A 20,027-nucleotide genomic window follows, 5' to 3' on the forward strand; every position below is an offset into this window, starting at 1 on the left:
CAGCAGGCAAATTATTTTTAAGAATCAATAAAGAAATATGGAAAAAATTATAGTCTTGTAATACACAATAAAGACTGCACTATGTATTCTCATGAAAAATAAAAGAAGAATAATTAAATCATGATAAAATTATGTTTTTTAGTGGCATGTGGCTAATAAAGATTAAAAATTGTTGTCCACAAAAATAAACTAGAGCTATATTTTGAAAATAAAAATGGAAAGGGGGAATTGGCGCCCGAAGGCAAATGATTTTTAAGAATCAAAAAAAATAAATTTGGATTAAATTATGGTATTAAAATATTCATTGAAGACTGCACTATGTATTCTCAAGAAAAATAAAAGAAGGATAATTAAATCATGATTAAATTATATTTTTTTGATGATCATGGTAAAAAAAGTTTGAAAATTGTGTCCACAAAAATAAACTAGAGCTATATTTTGAAAATAAAAATAGAAAGGGGGGATTGGCCCGCGCAGGGAAATGATTTTTTAGGATTATAAAATTAATTTGGAAAAAATTATAGTCTTGGAATTCCCCACAAAGACTGCAATATGTATTCAAAATAAAAATAAAAGAAGAATAATTAAATCATGATAAAATTATGTTTTTTAGTGGCAAGTGGCTAATAAAGTATAAAAATAGTGTCTACAAACATAAACAAGAGCTATAATTTGAAAATAAAAATGGAAAGGGGGTATAGGCGCCCGCAGGCAAATTATTTTTAAGAATCAAAAAAAAAAAAATTTGGATCAAATTATGGTATTAAAATATTAAATGAAGACTGCACTATGTATGCTCAAGAAAAATAAAAGAAGAATAATTAAATCATGATAAAATTATGTTTTTTAGTGGCATGTGGCTAATAAAGATTAAAAATTATTGTCCACAAAAATAAACTAGAGCTATATTTTGAAAATAAAAATGGAAAGGGGGTATTGGTGCCCGCAGGCAAATGATTTTTAAGAATCAAAAAAAAAAAATTTGGATCAAATTATGGTATTAAAATATTAAATGAAGACTGCACTATGTATTCTCTAGAAAAATAAAAGAAGGATAATTAAATCATGATAAAATTATATTTTTTTGATGATCATGGTGAAAAAAGTTTGAAAATTGTGTCCACAAAAATAAAAAATAGCTATATTTTGAAAATAAAAATGGAAAGGGAATATTGACGCCTGCAGGCAAATGGTTTTTAAGGATCATAAAATAAATTTTGAAAAAATGATTGTCTTAGAAAACACTATTAAGTCTGCAATATGTATTGCCAAGAAAAATAAAGGGAAGATAATTAAATCATGATAATATTATGTTTTTTAGTGGCAAGTGACTAATAAAGTTTAAAAATTGTGTCCACAAAAATAAACTAGAGCTATATTTTGGTAATAAAAAAGGAAAGGGAGTATTGGCTTCCGCGGGCAAATGATTTTTAAGGATCAAAAAAGAAATTTGGAAATAATTATAGTCTTAGAATACAATATTAAGACTGCAATATCTATTACTAAGAAAAATAAATGGAAGATAATTAATTAATTATAAAATTATGTTTTGTAGTTGCACATGGTTAAAAAATTTTAAAAATTGTGACCACAAAAATAAACTAAAGCTATATTTTGAAAAGAAAATTTGAAATGGGGTATTGACGCACGCGGGCAAATTATTTTTAAGGATCAAAAATGGAAATTTGGAAAAAATTATGGTCTACATACAATACACTATACATACTGTACTTTGTATTCTCAAGAAATATAAATGAAGGATAATTTAATCATGATAAAATTATAATTTTTCAGTGGCAAGTGGTTAAAAAGTTTAATGACTAAAAACCTAACTAGATTTTTTATAGTTTATTGAACTAATTATGATCAGAGGACGCATTATTTACTGTGATTGACATTAGTTCCTATGAAATACTGGTATAACACTAATACTCGTATGGCTTTAAAACCGTGATCCAAATTATGACAATATCATTCAGGTATATATAATATTTTAAGTATTAAGTATTTATTATAAAAAAATAAAAAGTATGTATAATTCATTTATATATAAGTATAATATTATATTTTAGTATTAATATTTTCCTCGTTAATTTTTAAATATTTTTCATTGTTATGTTGACAATTTCGAATACCTTGTCAGTTAGTAAGAAAAGATCTATGCAAAGGTCACGACCAGTGATGATAGTCATCTATCATCACTTGAGCTCAACTTACCATTGTCGATAGGTACCTAACCTTAACTAACCTTCTGATGACTTATGTAGTTAACCATCTATTTGTCCGCGGGGAAGGCAGTGCCATAGCCAGGGTTAGGATTTGAGGAGGGAATAAGTGTATACAGTACTATACACCCAATACCCTTCGGGAAGGCTGACTACGACACTGAGTTTAATAAGTACCAATCTAAATGATCGTAGAAATTTTTTGGGTATTTGGGTAACGCGTGACAAACGGATGGTTAACTAGGACACTTTGAATAAAAAGATCCTTAGTTGATTTCCGATATAAGTGTTTACTTATCAAGTTGTTCTATTGATTGTTAACCGCTTAGAAATAGCTCTTATTATTAAGATGTTGAGCCTCTTGAAATATTTTTCTCCCTACTAGATTTTTAAGACTTTGGTGCAACTGCTTCTTAGATAATATATTACCTATAGATAGAGCTCATTTGTTTGATGTATTTAACTTTAAGCACATATTTATATGGCGACGAGTATCTGGCGGCGATGAGTGCATAAATGAGTACCTATACGTGAAAGGAATTGTTGTTAACACATCCATAGTACATTCTATCAAGTCTTAATCGAAAATTGTCATCTTAACTCGCAAGTATGATTGGATGTAAATTGTACAAATAATAACTAATAATTATTAAAGATTTATGTGTTTGTATTGTCTCCGACTTACAAAAGTCCTGTTAAAGAGAATGAGAGTGCGACATCCTCATTAAAGCAAAACAACTTTTGTAATATTATTAGGTACATAAATGGTGTAATATCTAAATTATTTCCCCTTCCAACACACTAAAATTATAGTTATCATGCTTTTCTGGGCCCAAAAACGTCGGGTGGTATCATAATGGTAATTTTATTTTTATTTTTATATGGTACCTAATAAAAACCATCCTAGACACCAGAAATTGAATTATTACGATTTTTAATATTTTTTAAATGAAACGATCTAAAAAAATGTTTACACATTCTTTTCTACAATAAAATATTATTATTTATTATTTCAACATAACATTTTGCTGTGTGATTGGTAATCTTTACATCACAGTGTCTGTACATTTTTGTGACAAAGGTCAAGTGTCCAGAAGAAAATTTAACCATCTAAAATATCTCAAATTACATACTTATTGTTAATTATTATTATTAAAAAGTTATAGTATGAAGTATAATATCTCATATAGAATTAAACAATGTACTATTGGTTTCTTATTATTTTTACATACGTTTTTTTTTTAAACTAATCCTTCGGCAATTATATATCTATATTGCGTGTGTTTGTTTAGAAACACGTGAGTATATGGGGTAAGGATTCGTCACTAAGAACCCAGGTGGTCACCCATCCAGGAGCTAGTGACGCCACACCATACCCCAAAATACAGTATACGACTAGCGTGCAGTGCATATACCAGGCCAGAGGCAATTTTTTGTTTTCAAGATATCAACTGCATAACCTGATTTTACTGTTTGGTTTTAAACACCTGTAAATAATACGAGGTTTCGTCACTAAGAACCCAGGTGGTTGCCCATCCGGGAGCTAGCGACGACAGTCGATGTGTTGACCTTTAGGTCCAAAATTTACTTTTTTAACATATAGAAACCATATCCATTATATGAGATAATTAGTACTTGTACGTCTATTTTTCATCAAGTTCAAGAATGCTTTTTTATTTTTATAGCTAATAATAACAACAACACGTATGTCACTTAAAATATTGAATACCTTAGGTAATAAATACATACGTGAACAACAAAATTTTTTTTTTATTTCTAAAATCTTAAATTTAAAAATTCCATTAGACTTATCGAAAAAGTATACTATTAACACTAGTATAGATTCCAACACTCAACTAAAATAATACTTTAAAAATTATTGTATTTCTCAGAAAAATTACCTATCACCAGATCTTATTTCTTCTTTCCAGCATTAGAGATTTGGATTAATTTTAAAAAAACTAGTAATATAAGTTGCTTTCAATTTCATAATGAAATTCTTAACTCTACATCACCTTCAAAAGTTGTTTTTCTTTTATCTGGACAAATTACTATTTCAAATTTTTATTTTAAAACATTTTATGTTTTCTAGAGCAAAGACTTTTTATGCATTTTATATATTTTTTCTGTTTTGTAAGCTTTATTGTATGCTTATTTCTAGGTTAGTAGTAGTACACAGCATATTTAAAAACTTATGTGATAAAATTATAAATGTTTGAAGTGCATCTTTTGATAGTTTATCGAAAATCATGCACTTAGGTAAATATTTTTATAGATCAAAATATAATTTTATTAAATATGAAAGAAAAATGAAATTTTTACTAGCACTTTAATTTTTTTTTTTTAATATATACAATATATCATGTATCTCAAATAACAGGGTACACTTTATTGCTCATTAACCTGTAAATATCTTTAATTCTGATTGTTGGGCATTAAACTAGACAAATCAATCATAAAATCCTATATGACTTAAAATTCTTATAAGCCGTATATTTCTTCATTCTTTTTAAATGGAAATCCCTATTTTAAATATCATTTTTGGATATCATGAAATTCTCATACAAGGAAGGGCTAATATACCAATCTAGTATGTCGGACTACAAAAAAAAAAATATTTAATTTTCAATAATTTACAAAATAAATAATGCCATTGTACACTATAAAAAAACCAAATTTACTGGAAACCAAACCAAAAAAACTAAGAAGTATAAATAAAATATAAATAATCACACAGAGATGTTTAGATTCAAATAAAATAAAAATATATTATAACTATATTATAGTCTAAATGATGACTAATAATAAATAAAATATAATCCAAAGCAAATTAAAACATTTTTTATAAATGAATTAAACACAGAGATGTTTAGATTCAAATAAAATAAAAATATATTATAGTCCTAATGATGACTAATAATAAATAAAGATTAAATAAATATATTAATATAATATCAATTAAAATTAAAATTATAGTCAAAGCGTTGAATAGTAATAAATAAAATATAATCCAAAGAAGATTAACACATTTTTTTGAAAAGAATTAAACACACAGATGTTTAGATCCAAATAAAATTAAAATTATAATCCAAGCGACGAATAATAATAAATAAAATATAATCCAGAAATGTTTAACACATTTGTTATAAATTAATTAAACACAGAGATGTTTAGATTCAAATAAAATTAAAGTTATAGTCCAAACGACGACTAATAATAAATAAAATATAATCCAAAGAAGATAAATACAATTTTTATAAAAGAATTAAACACAGAGATGTTTAGATTCGAATAAAATAAAAATATATTATAACTATATTATAGTCCAAATTATGACTAATAATAAATAAAGACAAAATAAATATATTAATATAATATCAAATAAAATTAAAATTATAGTCAAAGCGTTGAATAATAATAAATAAAATTATATAATCCAAAGAAGATTAATAATTTTTTATAAAAGAATTAAACACATAGTCGTTAAGATTCAAATAAAATTAAGATTATAGTCCAAACGATGACTAATAATAAATAAAACATAATCCATAGCAGATTATCGGGAATATAATTCATAGCCGAGTTTTAACAAATAATTCTGATTTAAATACAAGAAAAAAAAATTAATGTCCAGAGATAACAACAACGATCAAATAACGGAAACAAACAACAAAGTTTACCTAACATAATCATGGACAAAATGAATTTTTCAATAATATCAAACAAATGTTTCTTTTTCAAAAATAATATCAAACTATAAGATTTCACCATTGATATATCACATAAAAATGGTAAAGAAAACAGAGTATCAGACGGGCTATAATACAATAACATATTTAAATACAAACGATAAAAACATTGGAATCGACAAATCACTTAATTAAGTACGAATGTACGACATAAATCCATGAAATTCCAAAGATCAATTTTGCATTTACAACAAAAGCGATTAATGAACCAAAAGAAAATATAAATAAAAATATATTAAGGAAATCACGACAACTTGTCATAATAAATAACATATTATATTATCAACGATGCACACCATATTATACCGATTATAGCATTTTTTTTCCTAATGCATGATTTTGAAACTTATTTTCCAATAGATATTATACTAATACCAGAAAAAGCATGCCTTACAACATATAAATATTATTCAAGGAACTAAACGAAATAAGAAATGAAATTCCACAAATAGTAAAAAAATGGCACAAATTAAACAAAAAAATTATTTAGACAAAAGTCACGGAATAGTAAGCTTTAATCCAGGTGACTAAGAATTGATAAAATTTCCATTTTCACAAATAGGCAAAACGCCTATATTAGCACAAAAATACAGAGGACACTTTAAAGTAATTTAATAAATATCAGAACTAAATTATAAAGTAAAATTAATCTTTGATAAAAAAAATAACTGAAAACATCATTCATGTTAGAAGAATAAAATCATATTATTACAAGTTATACATACAACAAAAATACAAATTTAACATAATAACCAATTAAAATGTCATAATTTACAGATTTCTACAAGACTATAGGTACCAATAAAAATAATACTAATAATCAAAATTCTAATTTTCAATAATTTACCAAATGAATAATGTCATTGAACACTATTACCACAATCAAGCAAATATTCCAAAAGTCTAAAGAAACAGACAACAAAACATCAAATAAGAATAATACATTAGAGATTCTAATATCCAATCTCATACATATTACGTAGGTACGTCATAAAAAGACGTTCGATATTCTACTACCTACATACCTACAAGTTATCGAGAGAAGACATTTCTACGATAAATAATTATGCCAGGAAACGCTAGATGCTAACTTCATCATAAATATAGAAAACAATAACAACATAATATACAAATATTAAAAGGCATCTTCACCAATCTTACTCAATTTATCTCGCATATACAGCATGAAAATGAATTTAAAAAAAAAAAACCCCTAAAGATAATAAATTTAAAGAAGACGTAACATTTCAACATTCAATCGCAACAACAAAATGCTTTGATAAAACCAAAATCAAAAACCAATGAGTGATAAAGTGTACATACCCTGTTTTATTAGACACACGGTATATATATATATATATTTATATATATATATATAAACATATGATAAAATGCATAAAATATTTAATTAAGTAATTTTTATAGTGTAATAAAGAATGTAATTTTTTTAAGGCATATCTAACTGCATATATTTGATGAATTATTAGTAAGTACATAAAAGTCCTAGCTCTACAGTTATTAATTATAACTTTTACTTCCAATCATACCTACTTTACATTTTATTTTTTTAATCACAATCATAGTACAATCTTATAAAATAATATTAAACAAAAGTGTTCAAATATTTTATTTTGAAATTGAAGTCCTAAGATGAATATTTTGAGAATGATAATTTATAATATTTAAATTTTTTTACTTATCAAGCCACAACTCTAATACTTTTTTTTATTGAGCATTACAATACTTTTCATAATAAGACTATTAACTATAATATGTTTAATGAAATTGTAAATTTGTATATAAAAATAAAATTTGTTATTTTAAAGATAACGTTCATTTGATTGATGTGATATTTTAACAAAATATGTAATGACTAAGTCATACTTTTTACAAGACTTATAATAATGTAAACAATCAACAATCAAGAGCTTTTTTGACTTGATAACACTTAAGAGGATGTCAGTGCATTTATTTTTTTTCTCTCTGACCCACGCACAACATAGCAAATATTAAGTTCACTATGATCATAATAATTTCTAAAATTAGAGTGAAATGGCCTCTTTTAAAATTTTAAGATACTTATGATTAATACCTAGAGCATCTTATAGGCTATATTTGAAGCGAGTTATGAATACTTTAAAATACTCATAACTCACTTAATAATTAAATTATAATAAACCTATAATATGCCCTAGATAAAAATCTAACCATTCATTTTTCTCTAATTTAGAAATTATTAAGATTATTGTGAACAAAAAAATTGATATATTGCGCATGAGTCGAAGAAAAAAATTCCACTGACATCCTCTTAATCGGCCTAACCAACCTTCTCTTTTTATTCTATCCCATAAGTCGAAGGTTGTAAACCTTACCTAACCTGGTAGTATCACTCAAAGGGTCAAGTGACCTTTGCAATTAAGATCATTTCCTACATATTCAGAATTGTTAACATAACTATTCTACCTAACTATCTCCCTTCCCCCCACCTAACCTAATCCTCTCTCCCTGCCACTACCCCTTTTTCTTCCTATCCCTATCACACCCTCCCCTTCACCTCTCTCACTGTCTCTCACAACCTCTCACAATTCTCTCTCGCTTTTTGTTCTAATCCCCCACCTAACCTTATCATCTCCCTTTGACACTACCTCTCTCTCACCCTATCAATTTCACACCATCCCCCTCACCTATCTCTCTCACAATTACTCGTCTGACATTCCCTCCCTACCCGTTTTTCTCACACTTGCACCCACTCATTCACTTTATCTCCTTATCCTTCATCCTATCTACCTCTCTCACTCCCTCTCACACTATCCTTCTCTTGCCCTCTCTTTACAAGTCACTATAGTACCTACCTTACCTAACCTAAGCTAATCTAACCTTACCTCACACTATCTATCTCTCTTACTATCCCTCCTTTTCTTTCTCACCCTTTTTCTCTCGATTTTTCTTCTGCTTCTCTACCATCTCTCTACACTACTCCTCACTATCTCTCTCTCTCTCTCTCTCTCACCACCCTATCTCTTTATCCTACTCTGCCCCCACTCTCACACTCCCAGTCCCTATAGTACCTACAGGTCATCGTACCTGATAATTGGTGAAAATATTTAAATATCATTGAGGAAATTATTAAAAAAAAAAAATTTTAAATATTATACCTGACCAATTTCATAATTTTTATCATGATTTTATTGATAACTTGAATAGTGTTATACCAGTGGTTACAAAACGAATAATTTAAAAATTGCAAGTAATCTATCTCCTGATCAATTAATAAATGAAATAAAAATAAACCTACTGAAAAATAGAAAATCACTTACCTAATATCTGAATCTACTATAAAACTTCATCTTTGAAACATTGTTAATACATTTCACATAGGCTTCACAACGAATGTGATATTTGGTTGGCAAATCTTCACTGACGAATACCATCTCTGAAATTTCAATAAATTATTCAACAATATTTTCTGACCTATTCATTTTAGATTCTGAACGAAGTGATGAATGTATTGATTTTACAATGATGTGTGTGTGTGTTTTTTTTTGTGTCTGTACAGCATAACTAGTCGAAATAATGCTTCAACTTCAAACGTTGCGGGTGGTTTCCGATATAAAAGTGAATATAAAGTATCCGCTAAAACGACTGATGTTTACGTTCTGCTGTAGAATCGTTATCCAAAATACTTGGAACCGTCATTTATTAAAAATACCAATATCCAAACAGATAACTAACTGGTTGGAGCCTTAATCTCATTTTAAAATCGAATTTGCCTTGGTGCATTATAGAGGTTAAAAGTAAACATTTTCCAACAGTTTTCAAAAAAATCGAGAAAAACAAAAAAATAAAAAAAAATGACAGAAAAACGGAATTTTTACGCAAAACCAGTTTTCGACCAAATCGATTTTTTTATATGGTTGTAATTCGAAAACTAATCACTGTAAATACTTGAAATTTTCACCAAATGTTTATGTTAGTGTAATCTATATACAGTTTAATTTTAGAGTTATTTATAGACCACTGAAATTTTAGATTTTTCTGAAAATTTTTTTTTGAAGTGTCGATAAATTTTTTTTGGCCCTATAAAAATCTTGAAAATTGAATACAAAGTTTCTCATAAGTTATTCTTATAGTGATTAAAAAATTAAAAGAATACATAGGCACAATATTTTTTTTTATAAGCGTTTATAGTTCAAATTTTTACGAAATCTGTCGAAAACGCTAAAATTTGCAAGCAATTTTGAAGTTGAAAAATCAAATAATGTTTGTGTTTATAACTAAGGATTAAAAATACAACACTAAGTTTTCCATACGTTTTCCCTCAAGTAGCTATAGAGAAAACTCGAAGCATCATTATAGGACAAATTTTAAGTGCTTTTGAATTTTAAATTTTTACGAAATAGCGTAACGATAACGATTTATCCTCAAACGATTTTAAATATTTGTTATCATTCAAAAAGTATAAGTCGTAGATACTTGAAAATTTTACTAGTTATTTAAGAAATTTTCTTTACATGATTTAATTTTCAAAATATTTTGACTTTTTTTGAGATATTTATAGATAACTGAAATTTTCAATTTTACTGGAAATTTTTTTTTAAAGTGTCGATAAAATTGTTTTGGCCCTATCAAAATACTTGAAAATTTAATATAAAGTTTTTCATAAGTTATTCTTATTGTGATTAAAATATTATAAGAATACCTATGCCAAATTTTTGATTTTATTACTATTTTATTTTCAAATATTGACAAAAATTCGTCAAAACCATGAATATATTTTTTTTGTGTCTGTCATCACGTTTTGAGGCAGTAAATGTGCTTCGATTTTTGACTTCAGTAAGTTATTCTATCAGAAAGTGAATCTAGTTGGTACTTTGGTGGTCAAAAGTATTCTTAATATTTTTGTAAATAATCGGGATAAACAAATTAAAAATTAAGGGAAAAACGGGAAATTATACGCACAATCAGTTTTCGACAAAATCGATTTTGATTTGTGATGTAACTTTAAAACAAATGACCATTGATACATGAAATTTTCACTGAAAGTTTAAAAATTTAATTTAATTTTAAATGGTTTAACTTTTAAGCAATATTAATTAAAAATATAATGTATAAATAGGTAATAATATATTAATCTATGTCAGTTGTTGGCTTATTGTATATATTTTGTATAATATTATATACCCTAATAAATACTGAATGCAATTCATTATATTAATCATTTTCTGATAATTTCTAATGTACAAAACCTAATCAACCATAAATTTTAATTTAATTGTGTTATTGTTATATGAAAATATTAACAGCTATTAAAAATTCAGAATTTAATATTACAAATAAAGTAATATTGGATGGTTAAATACTACACCTTCAGTGATAAGTACATGAATATGAGAACTGAGAACAGTAATTAAGTACTTAGCAGCTACAAAGTAGCAATTTTTTACAAGCTATATTATTTTAATATTTTTTTAGACGATTTACCATTGAAAACCACACATGACACATTCAAACAAATCAAATGAAAGTTCACAAAATTTCATTGAGCTAGTAGGTGCCAATGGAAACTTAATGTGATTAAATAACTGACTCTATAATAATAAATAATAATTTTATGTTGATCTCAATGATCTCGTGTTTATATGAACTTTATGTTACAACACAGTTTGTATTCTGTTTACAGATTTAGATAAAATGAAGATTTTGATGATAGTATTAAAGACAAGGACTGGAAGGAAAATAAAAGCTCAGGAACATCATAAGAAAGGTCTGAAATCAGAATTTGATGACATTTTAACTAGAACAAGGTGTCATAGTAAAGATTTTTGTAACAACTTTAATAAAAATATTATCGGTCAAATGGTTTTATAGAGAGATATTAAATTAATTAAAGTTAAAAAAGAATTCCCTGATAAATTGTTTTTACATCAATTTAAACAACTTATGGGCAAGCAAATTATCAAGAAATTATAGTTTTAAAGAAAAATAGAAATTCAAAAATAAAATTATCAAACATACATTGCATATGAAATTTGCATTTATTGAAAAGCCTGGAATCTTACAAATAAAAAATATTTAATTTTATCGCGCAAAGCAAAACTTATTCCAGATAGGTACTTATTATCATTTTTATAAAAACTTAAAAATATCTGAAATTGATAATACTTATAACAAATACTAATAAAATAATAATAATAATAAAAATCTATGAAGATGGTGATTAATTTATATAATAAAATTAGACTTATTATTAATGTATTTTCAAAGCCATAGGTCGCATAATATTATTAAACATAAGGCCATGATAATTATAATGAGTAACTTTTTTTTTACATTGTATTTCAAACAAGTATTACCTATATTATTAAAATAATAATAAATTATTCAAATTCGTACATAATGTTATAGTCTTGTACTCTTGCTGTTCAAAAGCATTTGATAATTTTATAGTCATTATCAGTTTAGAATATATTTTTTTTTTAATTTGTCATATTATTTGTTACTTTGATACATAAAAATAAGCTTATTGACTTAAAGACAAGTAGTATTTCATTTTAGATTCTGAGCGGAGCGATGAATGTATTGATTTTATCATGATGTGTGTTTTTTTTAAATTTTTTTTTTTTTTTGTGTCTGTCATCACGTTTTGGGGCAGTAAAAATGCTTCGATTTTTGACTTCAGTACCTCGTTCGATCAGAAAGTTAATCTAGTTGGTACTTTGGGGGGTCAAAAGTAAAAAATGACCATAGATACATGAAATTTTCACCTAATGTTTATATAAGTATATTCTATCTACCATACAATTTTCAAAAAATTTTGACTTAAGTTGAACTATTCATAGGCATTTCAAATTTTCGATCATTATTAGTTTTTTTTAAATTAATATCGATAAAAATTTATTTGTTAGGCAGAAAAGCTTGAAAATTTAATACAAGGCTCTTAACATATTGTTACAATAGCAGTTGAAAAATAAAAGAAATTCATAGTCACAATTTTTTTTTTATAAGCATTCAAAGTTTGAATTTTGACAAAATACGTAAAAATCACGAAAATTCACAAATTATTTTAAGCTAGAAATTCATAAAAAATTTTCTTTTTAAATCTAAGATTTAAAAATTTAATACAAGATTCCTTACAAGTTTTTCAATCTTTATCACAAACAAAAATTCCACCGGAAATTCAAATTAAATTTTTATGAGCATTTGAAATTTAAATTTTTACAACATTGGATTTTCACTTTTAGCGATTTCCTTATTTTGGTGTAACTCTAAAACAAATTACCACAGATACTTGAAATTTTCACTGAATGTTTATATAGGCGTTTTATATATTTGATTAAATTTTCAAAATACTTAGATTTGTTTTGAGCTGTTTACTGACATTTTAATTTTTCAACTTTTTTAGTTTTTTTTTCTATAAATATCGATAAAAAATTAGTTGTTCGGTAGAAAAGCTTGAAAATTTAATACAAGGCTTCTAACAACATGTAACAATACCAGTTAAAAAATATTAAAAATACGTTGGCACGAGTTTTTTTATAAGCATTTAAAGTTAAAATTTTGACTAAATACGTAAAAATTACGGCAATGTTCAAATTATCTTAGATAGAAATTCATAAAAGTTTTTCTTTTTAATTCTAAGATTTGAAAATTTAATACAAGGCTCCTAAAATATTTTTACCATTAGCAATTATTGAACAGTAAAAAAAATGCGTAGTCTTAATTTTTTTTTCTAAGCATTCAAAGTTTGAATTTTGACAACATATTATGTAAAAATCACGAAAATTCGTAAATTATTTTATGCTAGAAATTCATATAAAATTTTCCTTTTATATTTAAGATTTGAAAATTTAATACAAGGCTCATAAATATATTTTTACAATAGCGATTGAAAAATAAAAGAAATATATATAGTCACAATTTTTTTTTATAAGCATTTAAAGTTAAACTTTTGACTAAATACGTAAAAATTACGGCAATGTTCAAATTATCTTAGATAGAAATTCATAAAAGTTTTTCTTTTTAATTCTAAGATTTGAAAATTTAATACAAGGCTCCTAAAATATTTTTTCCATTAGCAATTATTGAACAGTAAAAAAAATGCGTAGTCTTAATTTTTTTTTCTAAGCATTCAAAGTTTGAATTTTGACAACATATTATGTAAAAATCACGAAAATTCGCAAATTATTTCAAACTAGAAATTCATAAAAATTTTTCTTTTTAAATCTAAGATTTGAAAATTTTTAATAATCTATAATATATCCTAGACAGATAAACCGTCTTCGTTCAGAATCGTTTTTTGTATACAATGATACAATATCATTGGATTCAAATTTAATTCCATCCATTACAGTAACCCACTTGTAACCTACTGTACAGCAGAGTGACATACACGACTTACCCGCCTTTTTTATTTTGTGTTTTATAGTAAATTATTTTTAAAGATATTGATTACATGCCTACAACTATTAAATGATTAGTTTTCATCCTAATATATATTACCTGTACAATTATAAATTATAACACAACAATTTTAATCAAATTTCAAAAAAACTAACAGTTAATAATATTTTATTATTCATTAACAATTTAAAGCTCAATACTGCCATAATTGGATATATGACACAAAAATAAACATAGCTTAAATTCAATACTGTCATATTTTGTTAGGTGAAGAACTCTTTGCAAACATCACCATTGTAAAAGTGTACAAACGTGTACCTCAATTCTTTTATAATATTAAGCCGCAAAAGAATTGGTATTAAAACAAACTTACCTTAAATATCAATTATTTTGTGCTTTGTTAGAGTCCGCGACGTGTATGCACTCCGACGCTGAAATGGAAACGCATCACTGCATCAGATACTGCTGAATTGAAGTCTAAAAATAATGTGATTTATGAAAAAAAAGATTAAACGGAAAACAGGATGTTTTCGTTCATGTCTACTTTGCTATCTAATTGAAATGTTAGAATCTTTAATAGACTGCGTCCTCCGCAACGACTTTGACATTCACCATGGATTATATTGTAGTAAATCAATAAGAGAAATCCATAGATACCTAGGTATATATTATAATTTATAATACTACATTTATATCAACGATGCCCTTATATACAATCTATTAATTGCAGGGCATCGGGCAATAATGAAATGAGATAACTATACCGAAATAATACATAACTTTAAATTAAAATTATGTATAACAAAATAAAGTAGTTACCTTGGTATTATTTTAATTATTTTTTTTAAATTTATTTATTGGATTATCGATTAAGAATATTTAAGATGGTGTTTAAATGTTAGAAGCACATGCATATTTTTACTAAAATATATTTCTTTATGAACTATTAAATAAATTTGATTACTGCTTTTTAACTTTTTAAAGTTAAAATTAAGTTAAACAGTGTACACATTAATTTTCCGTACCGACCATGTCGGGCGACAACTAGTTTGTAAAATTCCAAGTCAAAAGGTTTCTCCGAATACGAAACTAATAATTAATTACAAATTTGTTATTTATTATAATTAATTAATTATCTACGGTAAAAGCCACCAATATGCCAATCATGTGCCACCACAATCTCATTCAACACATCTTCGTAGCATAATAATATTGTTAATCATAAGGTTCATGACAATTATAATAAGTAGGGCTAGGGTTTTAAAGCAAATACTTCTTTTTTCATATAGGTAGGAGATAGAAATTTAATTTTTATATATATAAATTAGACTCACGCCATTCTTATTCCAAATAAGCCAATTTATTTTAGCTTTTTTTTTTTTGTTTCTCTCAGTTATTTTAGATGTCGAATTTATATATTATGTTTATTATAGTAATAAAAAAATTTTAATTTAAGTGATAAGAAAATCCGGAATACGCATTGCGGACTAAATGAGTTATTGCATGGTTTTTTATGTGTATAAAAATTTTATGTCAGACATGTCTGTTGCAATAGTCAGTTTCACTACCTACTGAAATCTTGCCAAATATAATATGGTAGTGAATTCTTTTAGATTCTGAAAGGAGTGATGAATGTATTGATTTTAAAATGATGTGTGTTTTTATTTTTATTTTTATTTTTTGTGTGTTACTTTAATCAATATTACAGACGACAGTATTTCAGCCGAAACTTATTAAAGCCGAATTTATACCGATAAGCGTTATAATAATCATTTTTTTAAAATTCATTACATAGTGATACTGCGATAGTTAATATTGTATAGGTATTATTTTACATATATTATACCCTAGAACAAATTATACATAATATATTAATATATTAATTAGTAGGTATACAATAATATTTTATTGTAAGTATAATATAATTAGATATAAATATATTATGTTCAACACTTCAACAACCTTTTTGAAAATAAAAACGGTGCACTGGCGTTACCTATTAATAATACTTGATGGAAGTAGGTACTAACAATTATAAAGACCACACAGAAAACTGACATTTTTTTTATCAACTATCAAGAACAAATTAAGGAATACTTATAAGTTATAATACAAATTACAAAGCAAAAAAAGATTTATTTTGTAGGTATATAATTGTTGCTAAAACTAGACAGCTCTAAAAGCTTAAGAGTTAAGACTAACAATGCTGCAGAGCGTGCATGGTCCTCTAGGCTTGCATTTATTTAAACTATAAGTTATATAAGTATAGTAATATGCTATATCAATCTCTGTCAATAATATATAGGTAATGAGGCAGGGATCCAACAATTCACCTTTGCAAAAATATATTGTTTTCAATTTTTAATCAATAATATCTGTCCTTGTATTTTATTTGAATGTACCTATCTATAGTTTTTCTTATTCGTTTATTTTAGAATAATCAATATTGTTTTACTCTCTATCTCTATCACAAGTTTGCTTAAAAGAGCTTTTATACTCATAAACATTGTATAAATAATTTGTATTGATAATTAATTTTAAAAAAAATTGTTTTTTTCTTAAAAAAATTAACACAAATATAAACTGGTAAGAAACAGCAATTTAATTTTTGTTTTTTGTTAACTTGAGCATTTATATATATATGCAAATGGAGAATTTTAAATGTAACTGCCAGTTGAATAAAAAATGCCACCCAAAATTATTATCTTCAATAATAATAAAGAATGAAAAGGTTAAATATGCATAATTAATGCAAAGCTATACTGTTAGTATTTCTATTGTCTGTAACTTTTATGCCTAACTGCAAAGTGCAAATCATATATGTATAATGTATATATACCTAAATAGTATAAATTATATGTCCATGTTGCTGACATAATTGTTTAATATGCTATCAACACCAAAAAAATACTTAACTAGTAACAATCAATAGAGTAATACAATAAATAGATTTTAATCACTTGGGAACATTTTAATTTTTCTTTGCTCTCAAATTTGACATCCAGTGTACTCACCAACCCCTAAATGTTTCAATGTTCCAATGTTTCAACAAACATGATTCAAAGTTATAACAGTAAATTATATGCAATTTATATAAAAATAAGTGTGGGTACCTACTCAGAGAATGACATATAACCATGGAAATAAATACCACAAAATATAATAAATAAGTACTTCTGTTAACCTGTTTATAAATTTATAAAAAACCTTAAATCACATATTTTGTAGGTCAGAGTAAACTTATTAGATAATACTACAATAAAGGTACAAAAGTAGGCAGGGCGTTACTAATTGTGATTTGAGTTCTACATATTGTATAGGTAACATAAATGTAATTTTGAATATTTAACATACCTATTATATACCTGTATAACTACTTACTTAAATATGTATTGCATATTACATTATGAATGATTAATACCAAAATCTATAAAAGGTATTAAATTACTACTATATCTGTTCGGTACCTGCTAATGATGTTAATATATTGTTCACAATTTTAATTTTAATATCAACAGTTACACGACTTATCATGTAGGTATTTATTATTTAATTAGAAATAATGTAACATGCATCTTACAAACGTTTAAAAAATATTTCTGAAACAAATTTCTTATATTTAATAAAACGAATCAAACTACTGATGATTATGATTTATTAATAATAAATAAGTTTATGTGGTCGTGAAATGACAATACATTTATTATGTTTGACACAACAAATTGAAATTTTTTATATAAAATATATGTTATATATGTTTTAGCACCATATAGTATAGAACAAGTTTTAGACGATCTTAAAAATAATCGACCATTTTCTATAGCAACTGACGCCTAAAATAAAGGAAATATTAAAACATTTCCATTTTTAGTAGGGTATTTAAAAAAAAATGTAGGTGAATGTACAAAGCTTCTTTCATTTTTATTCACTAGAATGTGAAAAATCAACTTCTATTGCTAATTCTATTTTGGAGAATATAACAAAACATTAATTAAATATTGAGAACGTTACTGGATACTGTGCAGATAATGCACCAGTTAATTTTGTTAAAAACCAAAGTGTACTTGTTGAATTACAAAAAAAAAATTCGAAAATCTTGGAAATTGGGTGCCCTTGTCATATTTTACACAATATGGGGAAATATGCTTGTAAAATACTGAAGTTTAATTTAGAAATAATTTTCATGAAATCTTATAACGAGTTCAGTAATTCTACAAAAAAAAAAACAACCTCCCTGAAGTCTTTTTTCGATTGGTTAGACATGGAGTGGTGTGAACTTTTAAGGCATGTTCCAACTAGGTGGCTAAGTTTAATACCAGCTGTCGAAAGATTGATAAAACATTTTGAACCGGTTAAATAGTACTTTTTATCTCAAGAAAATACTTCAAAAATATTGTCTGATTTTTTAACCGTGAACTAGCAGAAGCTTATTTGGGATTTTTAGCAAATATCGGTCATTTATTCAATTCTATTATAATGAAACTTGAATCGAGTGAATCTTTAATTGTTGATCTATATAATATATTGGAAAAGTTAAAAAATGATTTAATTGAAAGAAAAAAAGAAAAGTGTTATGGTGCTACAGTTCATTCTGCAATAATAGGAGCTCAAAATAATAATTTAAAAAAAACGCCTTTTAGATGAGGCTGATATGTTTTATGATCAATGTATTTCCTATTTGAATAAGTGATTTCCTTTGGAAAATAATAAATTACAGTTATTCCTTTGTTTATCACTAAGTACAAAAAATTACGAAAATATAAATATACACGAAATTACAAAGGTAGCAGACACATAATTAATTAAAATAGAAGAAAATTTTTTGTTTGAAGAAATAAGAGAATTAAAGTTATTTTTGGTAAAGTATGCATCAGATAATACTTTTGAAACTACCTCGTCTAATAAAAAATGGGTTTAATTTTTAAAAGAAACTAATGCCCCTAACCTTGATAAAATTAGTAATTATGTAATATCAATACCACATTCGAATGCGATGTCAGAACGTACTTTCAGCTTAATGAAAGCTGTGTGGAGAAGTGATTGAAACAGATTATTGTTGCAAAATTTAGAAGATGAATTAATCCTAAAAACTAATTTTGATGAAACCTGCAGAGTTTAGAAAGTTTTTGGATACTCCCAAAGGAAAAAAATTATTGAAAAAAATAAGATCATCTGAAAAATACCATTAGTTTAAATTTATATTATATATTATTATTATATACCTATATATCAGTATTATGAATTTGTGTTATTTAATATTGTTATTAATTTGTATCAGTTGTATTAATTTAAGAATTCCATAATTTTTCATAATTATTTTACTTTATTATAGATGCTATGATACCTAATCAATTTACAATTTTTTTTTGTCCCGATTTCCGTTTTTTAATAAAGTGGGACGTCAATATCCCAATTTTTTACAATATAACATTTAAAAAAATTGTGTGTCCCGCGAGTTAAAAAAAAAAATCCCAACCCTAAGTTTGACTCTGTTCGACCGACACTCTTTTTGACTACGAAAATTCACACAAACCGTATGGTTTTGATTATCAGTGGTTCGACATCGTCATCGTCACGCGAAATAAAATAGTTAACAAATTAGCGTTACTCACAATAGTTTGGCATGCGCCCTATGATTGATTATTTCAGCAGT

General features: G+C 25.7%; 1 protein-coding gene across 2 annotated transcripts in view; it reads right to left on the minus strand.

The window, feature by feature from the left end:
- Positions 1-20,027, minus strand: part of LOC149056125 (uncharacterized) — a 34,107-nt gene extending 14,080 nt beyond the window's left edge. For both annotated transcript variants that reach the window (XM_089226465.1, XM_089226462.1), the window contains exons 1-3: positions 19,987-20,027; positions 14,748-14,851; positions 9,292-9,407 (exon numbers count right to left, since the gene is read on the minus strand). The gene's annotated coding sequence lies outside the window, so the exon portion shown is untranslated. The remainder of the gene's footprint in view (positions 1-9,291; positions 9,408-14,747; positions 14,852-19,986) is intronic.

Source organism: Diuraphis noxia, unplaced genomic scaffold (assembly GCF_037042655.1).
Source record: "Diuraphis noxia isolate RWA-SAM2 unplaced genomic scaffold, SU_Dnox_SAM2 contig0004, whole genome shotgun sequence".
Lineage (NCBI taxonomy): Eukaryota > Metazoa > Arthropoda > Insecta > Hemiptera > Aphididae > Diuraphis > Diuraphis noxia.